This window comes from Glossina fuscipes, unplaced genomic scaffold (genome assembly GCF_014805625.2).
Source record: "Glossina fuscipes isolate IAEA_lab_2018 unplaced genomic scaffold, Yale_Gfus_2 111, whole genome shotgun sequence".
In the NCBI taxonomy this organism is placed as follows: Eukaryota; Metazoa; Arthropoda; class Insecta; order Diptera; family Glossinidae; genus Glossina; species Glossina fuscipes.
The window spans coordinates 2967295-2982662 of NW_023998454.1; the positions used below are offsets into that span (position 1 = coordinate 2967295).

Consider the following 15368-nt stretch of genomic DNA (forward strand, 5'->3'; position numbering starts at 1 on the left):
TTGATTATTTAGCAGAACTGTCTAGCAAGGCGAGCAACAACTTTAACCAGCTTTGTTGTTTCGGTTTTCTCATGAATTTCGATAGGAGGGATGCAATTCTTTACGTACTATTAGGGTACTACTCATATGGCAGAGCTTTGTTTGAATTCAATATAAGCCCTTGTTTCGATTTGTTTATGCGGAGCGTAATCCGAAATTCGAACTAAATTGCAAGAGATTTGAAAGCCCGGCTTTATAAACATGAATCTATAAATATAATACATTGCTTTTGGCAAAGCCGGTTGAGATGCGTTTTTAAAAACCAAAATTCCCGATACTTTCTTGAAAGATTATTCATATGTACATACAAATTTGTTATAAAATATGTTGAAAAGTTCGTCATGTTTGGCAACCTTTTTCACACAAGACCTAAATAAACATTTCATCATGATAAAGACAATAAGAAAACAATTCATTTTTAATTGAAATTGTAATAGAAAATAGCACCAAAAATATATACATCAACAACAACAAAAGCAGCAACAATACCCAAAGCACTCTAACTCGCTGCTGGAACAACAAGAAAGAATTGACCAAATGTGTTTATGTACTCTCATGAAAGATAAAACAAAGATACATCATTTTTATCGCTGCTTACTTACATCGATGTCACTAATCAGGTTCGCATGTGCTCTCTGCCTACAGTGAAACCATCGGTGCCATCCAATCCAAAACAAATTTTCCTTCGAACAGCAAACGAATCCTCGATGCATAAATTGTGGACTCTGCAAATAGGAGACCTTGCTTCCAGCTTTTCTGGATCAACTTGCTGCGACTTTTGATTGATAAATCTAATAGACGAGCTTACGATTATTAACAAATTTGCTGAGGAAGTTACCGTGGATTTGATAAAAGAGCAGGATAATGAAACTGTTAATAGCACCTCCCCTGTTGAAGCTGAGAAAGTAAAGATAAAAAGCATTTTCAAAAATTATATTCGAAATCCTTGTGTCTTATGCTTATTTCTTGTTGGTACTTGCGTATACCATTTTCTCTTATGTGGCAGCATTGAGGCAGCATCAACTTTGTTGACATGCAACCTTCCCCATCTATTGAATTTTAAAATCAAAAAAAATTTTCAGCAACAGGGTTTTGAATCGAAAATATCGCCCTCAAGAGACATTGACTAGCAAAGTGAGGTTCTACTCTATCGATAAGTTCACGTTTTTTGACTACACCTTATTTACTTTTAACAGAAACTGCTCACTGTGCTTGCCTCTATATAAACGAGTGCAAACATCTATTAATTTCTCAGATGATATGACATTGTTTTGATTTCATCATAACCGAAAATATGTTTATATGAAGACATGCATAGATTTTGTATGGCTTTGCACAAACGTAAACACTTACATCTGAATATATCTTCACATCATTGCTTGTAAACAACCCGGAGTAAATGAGACAATGTTGCAAATCTTGCACAAAAAAGTAAGTATGAGTTAAGCATAATAAACGTAAATGTCTATATATACCAGTGAGTATATACGGTACTCTACTAGCAATAACAACTTTGGTATTGCGGCTAAAAAGCACCAAATATAACGTATGCAATAAAACAATAATAACAAATAGCATAAACAATAAAAATAACCTGAAGGATAAATAATGGATGACCATCATCATTACTTTTCGAAGAGTTTATGTATGGAAAGGTTGAGGAACTGCTAAGAACAGTTCCCTTAAAATAAAAAAAAAAAAACTAGTATATGTACACACTTATGTACTGCTACAAACTTGACCAAAGAGATGCTAATTTCGTCTTTTGATTTTCAGGATCAAGAACTGCGCACCAGGAACGCTATAAAATATATGTGGTTTTAATGAAATGTTTTCTCATCCAGTATTCTTTAGCGTGTTCTCATTAATGATACCAATGTAGCTATGATTCTCTGCTACAAATTAGCGAAATATTTGCAATACCTTTATCCATAAAAAGTATCGAAAGAATATCACATTTAACAGAGGGAATAAACAAGGAGTAGATACACTTTTTCGAATACTCTGGTTCACGCACTATTCAACGCTAATTTTCTTCCCTTATTCGTTTTTCAATAAACTTATTCTTTCGTCCCGAGTGTGGCATATTTTGTGGTCTTGTGAGGTGTGCGTCTAGTTTACTTCTGCAGAAAGAGTCTCTCTTACCAAACGTATCGCTTTGATTGCAAAAAGGTTTGGTCCTGTTAATATTATTTATTATACTTGTTAAAAAAACATGTCCATAAAATATTTTCATTCACTCATGAAAACAAATGTAAACATATACATCAAATTTGATGGACAAAAAGAATAGTGAACCAAATATGAGAGGTTGTATTTCAAACAATTATTACTACCATTTTAGACTAATGAAATAAGTTCTTCGACTAAAAGTCTGTTCAGCTAGCAACACAGCCTGTAGGCTCATTGCAACGTAATCACAGTAAGGAGATAAGGAAACAAAGTAAAAAAAGAGAATAGGAAAAATTAAAATGAAAATGCTGGGCTCAACCGGGATTTGAACCCGGGACCTCTCGCACCCAAAGCGAGAATCATACCCCTAGACCATTGAGCCTCCACAGGTTTGTTCGCTCATATTGCTTTTTCTACATTTAATTATTCTTTTCCTTTATATAAAATATGTCCAAAATTTACGACAGTATAAGTCAAAATAACAAAAAGTAAATATACTTTTTGCTTATTCTTCCTCAATAATAATTTTCAATACTTCGTGACGAAGATAGGTAAAGAATTGAGTTTGACAAAGCAGTATATGACAGTCAACCTTTGCCCCATTGCAACTCATTTGAACCTGAAAAATCGACAGAGGTTTTTGGAAGATAATATACTTTATATTATTTTTGAAAAAATTGTTGGGTGTAATACTCAACAATAATGGAAACCTCCAGATTATAATTTGCATCCTGACGAGACTCGTATCAACAGAAGTATAATAAAAAAAGGAAACATTCACTCTTGAATCGTAACAATCAAACCAAAACTCCATTGCTCGCAATTGACTTGATATTCACAGGCAAAGCATTCCACACTTTCACACGGTTTATAAAAAAACAGGCTTGAAAACGCAAATTACTTGTAAATTCTCTGCAGGCTGCTGTCAAATTATACAAAAATATAATTCAAAATAAATTCAATATACGTCCAATATGATATATAGAGGATTTTACCGTAAATTTTACAAAGCAAACATTAAATACAGGCTAGAAATGAGTATTGCAACGTTTGCTGCAAACTGAACATTATTTCCTTTTTATTTTTTTTGTAGAACGATTTCTAAATTAATACCTCCTTCTGATACATTTATTGTGTGTAAATTTGTGTGCAAATAATTTGCTATCAGCAGTGGTTGTTAAACTTATTATTTTATTTATACTGCAAAAACTACTTGTTAGTGATTATGTTGATATGCGCATACTGGCTCAATGGTCTAGGGGTATGATTCTCGCTTTGGGTGCGAGAGGTCCCGGGTTCAAATCCCGGTTGAGCCCGGCTGTCATTTTTTGACTTTTCTTAAAATTTATTCAAACAATGAATTGTGTTAACAGCAAATAGCATAGCGAGCGACACAATGTAAAGGTATATTCCACAATGAAAACTGTTTCGTTAAACTTAAAATATGCTTATATTTATATACACCAATGAGCAAGAAGAGATTAATGAGGTTTTATTGAAATTAAACAATAAACTCCGTTATAATAATCTTTATTTAAAGAACCCCCCTCCATACATTTTAAGAATACTTTGGTGTTATGCGTATCTCAAGCCAATAAGCATTAGGCTAAGTTTTTCTTCCCGGTTAATGAAAATTGCTTCATTTTCCGCTGACTTTGGAAAGCATATATTTCCATTAATGTTCCATTAACACGTCCATTCCGTATGAATTACTCTTTTTCTATATTTTTTCTGCAAACTTTTATTTTCAAATTTCATACACTTATATTTATTTATTAACCTCATTAAACTTTTATTATCAAATCTTATTTAAGCTAATAAATGGCATTTATTTTAATAAACAATCGTTTTTTATGTTCCACAAGCTTCTTCTTCTAAACCTTATTAATTTTTTTTTTTTTTTGCAATTTGCAAAATAGTTTCAATTTTTCGCTAAAAGTCGTTAGCTAGTCTTTCCCTTTACACGGATTATAAAAAAGTGGCATGTGTTGAGAATAGAGAGAGCACAGAGTTGCTTTCAATAAATGGTGGAAAAGCAGCAAAGCAATTCTGTTAAATGAGAATAAATCGTCACATTCATTGTTGTTAACAACTAACACGATTAAAGCGAATAATTTAGATGAAGCATCCAAAATTGACCAACAGCACACATCATCACGACGATACCATCAGCTAACGCTTTTAATGACCGTGTGCAAATGGAGAAACGTTGGCCGGGTACTTTTACCGCATTCTCAGCGTATTTATTTCACTTGCATATTTAGTTATGCATATAAATGCATTTTACGATGTTTTTGCAATTGATTGTCCTTGCGGCGACCAAAATCTCTAACCTCTAACTTCCGCAACCAATTGCCTCAATAGAGGTGCTTCCACACAAATATCAACATCATCACTTTCATAGGTCACTAGAGTATTCAAATAATCTCCTTCCACTTTGACGCGAACGTTGTGCAGCACACAAACGTTTGCAATAACCTCGGGCACATAAAAGAAGCAACTTTGCGATGTCATACTGGGATTAACAATTAAGACCAAGATTTAAGTTAAATTGCGCACGTATATCGAATATAAGAAACGTTTTTGTTTATTTGTTGGTAGCACTGTGCCAAACTTGATAGGCATGGTGATAGGCATGTGTGCCAAACTTCACATCGTAAACGTCATTAGCGTTTGAGCTGCGCTTGGTTTTGTACGACAAAAAATGTACATTTCTTCCGATTTGTACAAAACGTGATTTTATTGGTCAAAGAAGTTGCGTTCAATTGTATTTACGAAATGAAATATCTTGCGCAAAAACAGAGCGACGGGACAGGACGACTATCAACCTCTACCGACGGAAGTCACGTAACCTTACCTGATCTTACTGCCGCAGTTGGCATGTCAAGCGGATCAGTCAACATTTCAAAAGATGTTTTGGACCAGAAAGGCGTCAATTTTCGATGGCTACCAAAAACATATCCATCCACAATCACCATGTCCACTTGATTTAGCCCCATGTGACTCGTGGCTATTTCCTAAACTTAAAAAACCACTTCCAAGGAAAGCTTTGCCTCGATTAAAGAGATACAAGCAGAGCATTTTCAGCATTTTCTTTCATTATTGATCATAAAATGATTGAACATGTAAGAGAATATACGGAATCGGAGGCTTTTCGAGTGTTGAAAACGAAATGGAATTTATCTATTGCAAAATTATATGCATTTATTGGACTTCTATATGCACGCGGCGCATATGAGGCTTAAAACATTAATTTATCATATTTATGGAACACGAAATGGGGTCCGTCGAGAAAAAACTCTCGACAACTATGAGTCGAAATGACTTCGCAGAAATCATGAGATTTATTCGATTTGACAATAAAAATCAACGAAGTCAAAGCTTACAAAACGATAAGTTCGCATTGATTTCTCAAGTTTGGTATAACTTTATCGAAAACAGCCAAAACTGTTATAAACCATGAGCATATCTTACTATAGATGAACAATTGTTTCCTACAAAAGCACGTTGTAGATTTACTCAATATATGCCCAACAAACCGGACAAATTTGATATAAAATTGTGGTTAGCTTCCGATGTAGAAAGTAAATATATAGTAAACGGCTTTCCATATTTGGGAAAAGATGAAGGGAGAGAATTATCAATCCCAGTTGGAGAGTTTGTAACTCTGAAATTGGCAGAACCATATACTGGTCATGGGAGAAATATAACAATTGACAATATTTTTACAAGCGCATCATTAGCGAGTAAACTTCTAGCAAAAAGAACTACTCTTTTTGGAACTATCCGGAGAAATAAAAGAGAGCTACCAAAATTAGCGAGACAAGCAAAGGATAGTATGACACGCTTCTCAACAATATTATACAAATCGAAAGACTTTATTCGTACAATTTATAAAGCTAAACCAAATAAAAAAGTATTGATACTTAGTTCAATGCATTCATCCGTTGAAATTGAAAAAAATGACACCAGAGACAATTAGAGTTTATAATAGTACAAAATTCGGTGTAGATGTAACCGACCAATTGGCCAGAAAATATAGTGTAACATCTAAATCTCAAAGATGGCCTTTACAGGTCTTTTTCAATATTTTAGATTTAGCCGGGATAAACTCTTGGATTTTATATAAAGAAACGACGGGTGAGGATATATCGAGGCAAGAGTTTTTGTTTCAGTTGGCAGAAGAACTTGGGACCGAATATCAGAAAGAAAAAGAAATAAGCCAAGAATGCTCATCAAAAACAATAATAAACACAAACACTATTTCTTCTGAACGGAGATCTTGTCAAATAAGATATTGTAAAGTCAACAAAATTTGTATAAAATGTAAAAAATACGTATGTGGAAAATGTGCAACACAAAATGCTGTAATTTGTAAAAAATGTGATGAAAATGTATAAAAGTAAATAAAACATACAACATGGAAAAGCGGGAAACGAGTTTTTAATGTAGCATCAGAAAAATATTTTGTTTACTATCTACTTTAAATATGTTTTTTTGACGCGGTCATTTGACCGCTCACGGTAGAAATAGGTATACATGGAATGTCGGTAGCTTTAGTGTTAATAAAAGTAACCAAAAACACTGAAAAATTATCTCTCGAAATTTTCATTTTTTTTTTTTTCAAACACCAGTGCCATAATTCTCTGTTTAAATAAAATTTCATTATTTTTTCCAAAAAGTACATAAAACTAAAATTTGAAAATTTAGCAAATATCAATTTATTTATTTATTTATTGGACATTCTTCAATTTTTTCTCCTATTATTCTTCTTAAACCTTTAATTAATTCAAATTGTCTTATTTTTCCCTCCAACATATGTTCATAGTAGAGTTGTTTTCAATAAATGCAAATTAAATTAAAAAAACGTCTCTAACATAAAAAATGAGCTTAAAGGTCCCTCACAGTGAGCAAAAACCAATCGATAGGTCTCTGAAAGTGCGCAAAATCAATCAGTGTGTGCGTGAATATGACCAAAATCAATCCACTCTAGTCTGAAAATGAGCAAAATACATATATTTTTTGATAAAAGTAAACGAAAACTCTGAAAAATTCTCCCTCTAAATATTTATTTTTACTTTATTACGGTAATGCCCCTAAAATAGAAAATAGAGAGTAATATGAAGGAGTACATATTTTCGCCAAATATTGCAAGAGAGTTCCTGCCTTACAATGACTGCAATCTTGCATTACATCCTTCCACAAATTAAACATGCGCCATGTGCATTAATTGTTCCGGTGATCATCCTGCATCACATAATTCATGCCGTAAGTACCAAGAAGCGAAGGAAATTTTAACAAGAAAAATTAAAAATAAATATTCTATGAAAGAAGTGGTCGCCATCTATAAAAGACAATTTTCGCTTCCAAATCAAGCTCTGGGAACTTGTCTTACCATTGCGTCAAGAAACAGTGATCGCACGCCTCCTCCAAGTAACGATACCACACAAAAAAATAATGGTAACACTATAACTACACTTTTAATATCGAAATCGTCATGATCTTCATCCCTGTCATCCATACTAGCATAAACTTCGCCTACAACACCATCAGTAAAAAGCAAATTCACCATATCAATCATAGACAAATCTTCTTCCCATTACTCATCCATCTCTACATTCAATACAATGCAAAACATGTCAGCAACCATAACACAATATCTAAAATAACATCTCGCTACTTCTATGAAAACAAAAGCTAATATAGTTAAGAAAGTTGTTAAGGCGATCAAGGACCAGCAACATATTTTCGATAGCGGTTTGACCGTCTTGTTGTGAGGGCCTGTATGGCATAGATATTGATCCAGTTAGCATCCTTTGCACATATATTCCGCCAAACCAAACTTTTCCACTAACTGATTTCACCTAATTTTTTTTTGTACCTGTAATATTATTAGGTGATTTTAACTCATTGCTATTTCAAGCTCGCGAGGTAAAACTATCGAAAAATTTTTACTATGTTTAAAGATGACATTGTTAAATGACGGCTCCCCAACTCACTTCTCCCCTAGACGAACTTTTACTCACATAGATTTAAAATTACGTTCGGCTGATATCATTACAAAAACGCAGCGGTCAATTTTAAAAAATCTATATGGAAGTAATCGTTTTCCCGTCATAATAAATTTCGGCACGCCCCAAGGTAGCTCCAATGTCTTATTCCTTTTTAAGTAACAAAGATGATTGGCATTAATATACTTATCACTGTAGATGATAACATATATATAGATTTTATCTGACCACAAACTGTGAGGCGACTAGAATACTAAAAATTATTTTCACTGCAGCACACTATGCTCTCGCTAAATATAAAGACAAAAACCACCACAAGCATGTTCCATGGTGGAGCTGTGAACTTTCACTTCATCCATCAAATCTAAGCAGCATGGGCTAATTTTCGAAGGGACATGTCAATTGCTAATACGCTAGTTTATAAAAGGCCCAACTCTATGTTCAAATTAAAATGCAAGATCTCTACGAGAATATGTTATGAAAAGTTCACGTTCGTGGAACCTATATCGTATTGGAAAAATTTTCAAATTGGAAAGTAGGACATTAAATTTACAACTTTGTAAAAAGCTTCTTATTGGTTTTTCGTGCCAAAATCAACCGTGTAGTCTCCGACATTTATTTATATTACATTCAGAATCGCCTTTGATGAAGTTAGCCAAATAATATGTAATTGCGACAAAGCTGGTCATTGCATTTACGCAGATGGCGTTTTTATTTTCACAAACGTTAATAATATCAATTAAGTTCCCAAAATTTTTACAAATACCGTTGATATTTTGGCGGATTGCGCCAATATGTCTGGAGACAATATTTCGCTAGATAAACGCAGGTTACTGAATTTATGTCAGAAACATGGTTGTGTCCTTTGGTTTCGAAAACCACCTCCTTACTCAAAGTAAATCTTGTTGAAAACCAAAACCTTGGTGTCATTCCTAATCCCAAATTTAGTATAATTTCTAACACCTATAAGTTTCCACAACAAATTATAACAAATTAATAGAAATAATATTTACACCTTTGTTGTATTTACATATAGCACATATGGATATGAACCACACAACTGTTACTTGGGGCGAGCCGATGGCCTTTGATGCTAGTGGCCCAATTTTCTCCATGTTTAAGTTTTGTGCAATGTTAATAAAGTAAATAGATAAATGATAATCTCTTAGTTTGAATTTCGAACAAAATATCCGACCATGTATTTATTTCGTTGGGTCTGGTAATATACGGTAAGTTTTTGCTTGTAGTTTCGTTACATTATATTCACACGATATAAATCCTCCCGTACCTGAATTTATATCATGCGTGCATTTAATATTTTCCATTTTAAAATGGAAAAAACTGGATAAAACTGGTAAAATTTATCAACAAAAAAAAAAATACTCTGTAAGTAAAATTGGATAAAAAAACTGGACAAAGATAAAACGAGCCGATAATTAACTGGATAGAGAAAAAATGACATGAAATACAATCTGAATAAAAGATTAGCCAAAGTTTACATTTTTCCCGCCCACCATTACATGGAATCATTGTAAAAATTATTCCAACTGGCCAAGTATCTGCAGCCACAATGGATCGTGGATACATCTTTTCATTTAACCAAAAAATATCTATAAAACACATATTTATAAAATTTATATTATATAAAATATAATTTTTAATTATATAAAATATAATTAAACAAAACTTAAGCACAATCGTGGCTAGTAGACCACTCACCCACTTACTAATTAGTTATCATCACATCCCTTAACGCAAAAAGCAGGAGTTGTTTTTGCGCCGATTCGATCGCATTCACATAACAGCGATAATATCGACCTAACTAACGTCGTTTACAGGCTCTTCGTTATAATATATGGCTCACGGGTCCAGCGTTTAATGAATCCCAATGTGCATATTGCTTTGTTTATAGTGGATGAAATATGTGGATCAAATGGTGCCAATCTATGAAAGAGCACGTCTAAATTATAAATCGTATCTGTATTCACCAATTTATATGAGTATTGTGTTTGATGCACCGTCCGTCTTAAAAACGTCATTTTCTTACCCGAGTTCAATATTAACTCATTAACCGAACAACTAAATTATTTAAGTGAACTTGAAGGGTTCTAGAATCTAGAACCTAGTTCTGCGTGAACAGTCTTCTATAGTTTCTCGTCATCTGGAACACACTCGTATCTTCATACTTGAACTAATATCATCATAATTTCATTTACGTTATCTTTGAACTCATACTTTTTTTCACCCACGCATACTCATATCCAGCTGCACATTTTATAATGCAATAGTTTTATGACATTGGCAAGCTTGCCAATTTCGCGTGTGCGCTGCAGTCGTATTTTTTGCTTCATATGGAGAAATTTTGCAATTTCTTTTTTATTTTATTGCTTTATCGCTTAATTGAATCTGCTCGAGGCGACGCCGATTTTTCCCATTTTAGTACAAATTAAGTAGCATCGCCTATGGAATGTACTTTCAAAATTTTATAGAAATAAAAAAAAATTTGATTTTAGCAGACACATTATCATCATCAGATGTGTATATTGAAAATATGGCTTCAAGTATCTCGCGTTTGCTCACACGGATACTCCAAACAAGCCTTCACGAAATGTGTATTTATTGATTTATTTTCGCACGAACCTCAGCTAAAATGAATTAACAGCGGAACCCCATTAACTCTTAGAAGTAACTTTTATATTAACTATTATTAAAAACTAATACAAAGCGTATAAGGGAAGTAAAGAAAAAATAATAATATGAACAGCAAAATTTGCTCTTGAACGCTTTCAATCGAATGTACATAAGACCTACAGGAAGCAGACGACACAAAAGAGGCATACTCAAGTCTTGGTCTCACTAAGCACATGTATGGCCTTTTTGTAATGTAAAGATCCTTATAGTTTTCAACATTATGTCCACTTCCACATTTGCAGAGCGGAATAAGAAAACTGGTTCTCCAATACGAAGAGAAAACACCTGATTTCAAGGCCCGATTAAAACTCTTTGAAATAGCACCACATAAATCATCAGAGCATGTTTTGAGTATACATAACGGAATGCCATCAGCCCCAGGCGCACAACTACATTTCAGACCCCTCAAACCATATGAAACGTTGTTTTCTGGCATGGCCAACTTAAGAATCGAAACCGAGTTAGTTATAAATACCGATAGTGAACAGTTAAATCAGAAAAATATTTTCGGAAATACTTAGCAAAGAGATTTAAGGTTTCAATATCATCAGAGGACTTGGAGCCATTAAAAGAAATCTACGAGGGGCGTATGAAGATTTTTCTTTTCGAGTTAACTAACTTAAAAAAAATATTTAGGATGAACAAGTAGTGAGCATTTTATCAACTAAATATAAAATATATAAACTATATAAATATGTTTTCATCGTATTACCCACGTGATTATACTTTCGTGAATATGAAGAAATTGAATTTTTTTTGGGACGCCTGCCAGTTTAAAGATTAACCTTTCTTTGTGGCTTGAAGTCCTCACATGATGAGATGTAAAAACACGGCTGTTAGCAATAATGGATACTGATTCTGACATCCCCTTACAGAGAATTGTAACGGAATGAGAACGTTCAGCAAACATAAAATATGATACGGATTTCATAGAACAGAATCTATCACCATTAAATAATATCAAAAATCATAAGCCCTACGAACACAAACAGCAGCATCAGCCACAATCATCTAAATCCAAGATAAGCTAACATAAACCTCACGCTCAGCAGCGGATGCCATGCTTCCGTTTTGTACGAGAATGGCCGCACGCTAAGCACAAATGTAATGGTTGCAAAAAATGTGAGTACAAACACCAAGTGATCAAACACCAAGAAAAATAAGGTGAAAGTTTATTCGTAATGACATTATTCGTGCCGAAAATACCGTTGAGAAAATCCACATTTCATGAAACGAGGTTGCATAACAACTACCAGATTTCTAAGAAACCAACTTCTAGAGATGGCAAGACCAAATACACATTCGTGACGCTTTATCTGCCGCATGCAGCTGGCGATTGTCGAAAATATTAGCAACAATATGCGGAACATTTCGTAGAAAAACATATTAACGCAAAACTGTCACAATGAAGTTAGGCAACAGTTGCTTGGAGAAGGGTATACAAGCAGAAGGCAGAGTCAATAGAGTTTATTTATTTATTTATTTATTTATTCCACTTATACTAGAAACACAACTAAACAAATAACAGTCGAGTTCAATTGGCTCTTAATGCAAAACTTATATTAATTAATAATAAAAATTGAGTATAAGTATAATAAAACAAATAAGAAGAAAAAAAAAAGAAAAAAGAAAAAAAAGCATGTACACTATCAGCATAGGACCACACTTACAACCGGTACAGGACCAAATTGCAAATGAACCCCTAAGCCATCGCAAACATGCATAAGCCTGGCAACCGATAATAAATTGACAATAATTCATTTTCGAAACGTAACGACTTTTTAAGGATAAAAGCTAGTTTAAATGCGACACAGGTAAATCGTGCGTATTAAGCAATGTTGCTTTAATGGACTTTAACGAGTCCGATAACGAGAATAAGTGATAGACGTTATTTAGGTTCTTGCAAACGACCCTGAGCGGATTGAACAGCCCATACTTAAATTTAGACTGACTAAGCTTAATCGAGATAAAGTGCCTAGAGAAGCGGTTAGGGACTTTAAAGCTTATTTCACCAAGTAATGAAGGCGAGTCAATGACACCATTTATTGCTTTAATTAGAAAGGAAACGCCAAGAACAAACCTACGTTTCTCAAGAGACGTTAGGGACAGCAGAAGCAACCTATTTTCATACGGAGGAAGAGAGGCAATCGGATCCCAACCCAAATTTCTAAGGGCAAACAGCAAGAATTGCTTTTAAACAGATTCAATTGAATCTACGTAGCACCTACATGAAGGAGACCACATAACTGAGGCATACTCGAGTATGGGTCTAAAACCAAACACATGTACAGCCTTTTCGTAATGTAGGGATCATCAAGCTCTTTGGACCACCTTTTTATAAAACCAAGCGCGGACCTAGCTTTGCTTATTGAGAGCTCAATACGCAATACGTTGATACGTAACCTATGGTCAAATAGAACGCCTAAATAGGTGATCGAATCCAACTTATGCGAATCTATGAAATACTAAGTAATGAATGACTTTCTTCTTGCAAAAGAAAGCTTCTTACATTTGCTCAGATTTAGTTTTAGAAGATTCAAAGAGCACCATGCAACAAAATTATCCAAATCACCTTGAAGCTGATATGATTGCGATTCAACAGAGAAGGAAGAAAAAAGTTTCACATCATCAGCATACATTAAGATCTGGCTGGAATTAACCACCGATGGAAGATCGTTAACGTATAAACAAAATAAAAAGGGACCTAAGTGACTTCCTTGAGGTACGCCAGACGTAACGGGGAATTCATCCGAGGTGATGAAGTTAAACAAAACCCTGAAGGATCTATTGTGCAGATAAGAGTTTATCCATTTCACTAAGTAGGGTGGGAAACCAGAGGCTTGGAGTTTAAAGATAAGTAGTCTATGGTTAACCATATCTAATGCTTTGCTTAAATCAGTGTATATAACATCTGTGCGAGAGCCACTAGAAAAAGCCTTGAAAACATGACAGGTAAACTCTAACAAGTTGGTGACTGTAGATCGCCTTTTCCGAAAGTCGTGCTGGTGCGGAGAAATATACGAATTAATGACAAAGGCCAAATGCTGAGTCACAATACGCTCGAACAACTTGGCCAAGACACTCAACTTGGCTATGCCTCTGTAGTTCTCAACAAATTGTCCACTTCCACTCTTGTGGATAGTAATAAGGAAACTACTCTTCCAACATGAAGGGAAAACACCTGAATACAAGGACATGTTAAAAATCTTTGAGATCACACCACATAACTCGACAGCGCAAGATTTAAGTACACATGATGGAATTCCATCAAGTCCAGGCGAACAACTGTGTTTTAGAGAACTCAACCCTTTAAAAACGTCATCTATCGAAATAACCAAGTTAGGTATTGAAACCGAGTTAGTTATAGGATATGGGTAGTTTGCTGATAAATCGAAATCAGCAAATAGATTTGAGATTTCAAAATCATACGAGGAATCAGAGCCATTAAAAGAAACGTGAGAGGGATATGTGGAAATTTTTCTTTCAGAGTTAACAAATTTAAAAAAGTATTTAGGATTAGGATTTAGCAAACAGAAAGGATTTAATGAACTGAAGGTATCTGCAGATGCAAGCTTTGAACGGACACAACCAGATATTTACGCAGCAGGTACCTGAAGTATCTGTGCATTTTGCGGCCAAAATAAAAGCCCTCGCCGGCAAAATTACTGAAGTAGTGACTCAGCTTGATGCCAAAGTGGAAGCCTTGGAAGGAAAAATTTGTGGAATGTTAAGCCGATTTGCAATCTTACGGACAGAAATAGGCGCGATAAAAACAAAACAATAACTTATCTGAAAGTCAGTGCTTCCAAAGTTAAAACGACGAACGCCCCTAATGTGGTTTGCCAAAAATAATCAGAGGTACAAGATGATCTGATTAGCAAAAATGAAAAAACTACATAAAAATTTACAATAGCAAAATGAATGTAAAAACAAGCAAGTGCGGTCAGGTTGACCGTTTTGTCAATTTACTATTATGAAATAATTTTTACCATGAAATATTGAAAATGATCAAGTTTTTACCATGAAAAGATTCAGTTGTCATAGGAACGATTATATTGCAAGATATAAAATTACTTTATGCCGAAGATATAGCTCGGCGTTGTCCAGGTATCCTCACAAGAAATTTTTATTTCGCGCGACATTTCCATAAAAGAGAATTTGCGATTACTTAATTCAGTTCTGTGGCTTACTGGATTCTCTATGGACTACGATACAACTTGCGATTAATTCTTAGAAGCATACAATTTATTAAAGCGAATGAATTCTTAAGGCAACACCGGAGTTTAGCAGGCAAAATGTGTAAAATTTATATGAAACTTCGTCGATTGATTTTTTAACATGTTCTTTGTATGGATTCTTTTATGACTTTTAGCTTAGCTACCAAGACAAAGTCAGATTAGATTAGATTGCTCTGTGATTTAAAGCCATGGACAGAGGAGCCGCGATAAATTGGGA

The 15368-nt window shown here is 34.2% G+C and overlaps 2 non-coding genes across 2 annotated transcripts; one reads left to right on the top strand and one right to left on the bottom strand.

The window, feature by feature from the left end:
• Nucleotides 1-2521: 2521 nt before the first annotated feature.
• Nucleotides 2522-2593, bottom strand: Trnap-ugg. Its single transcript has one exon. It is a non-coding gene; the product is annotated as a tRNA-Pro (tRNA).
• Nucleotides 2594-3455: 862 nt separating this feature from the next.
• Nucleotides 3456-3527, top strand: Trnap-ugg. The gene has a single exon. It is a non-coding gene; the product is annotated as a tRNA-Pro (tRNA).
• The last annotated feature ends 11841 nt before the right edge of the window (nt 3528-15368 follow it).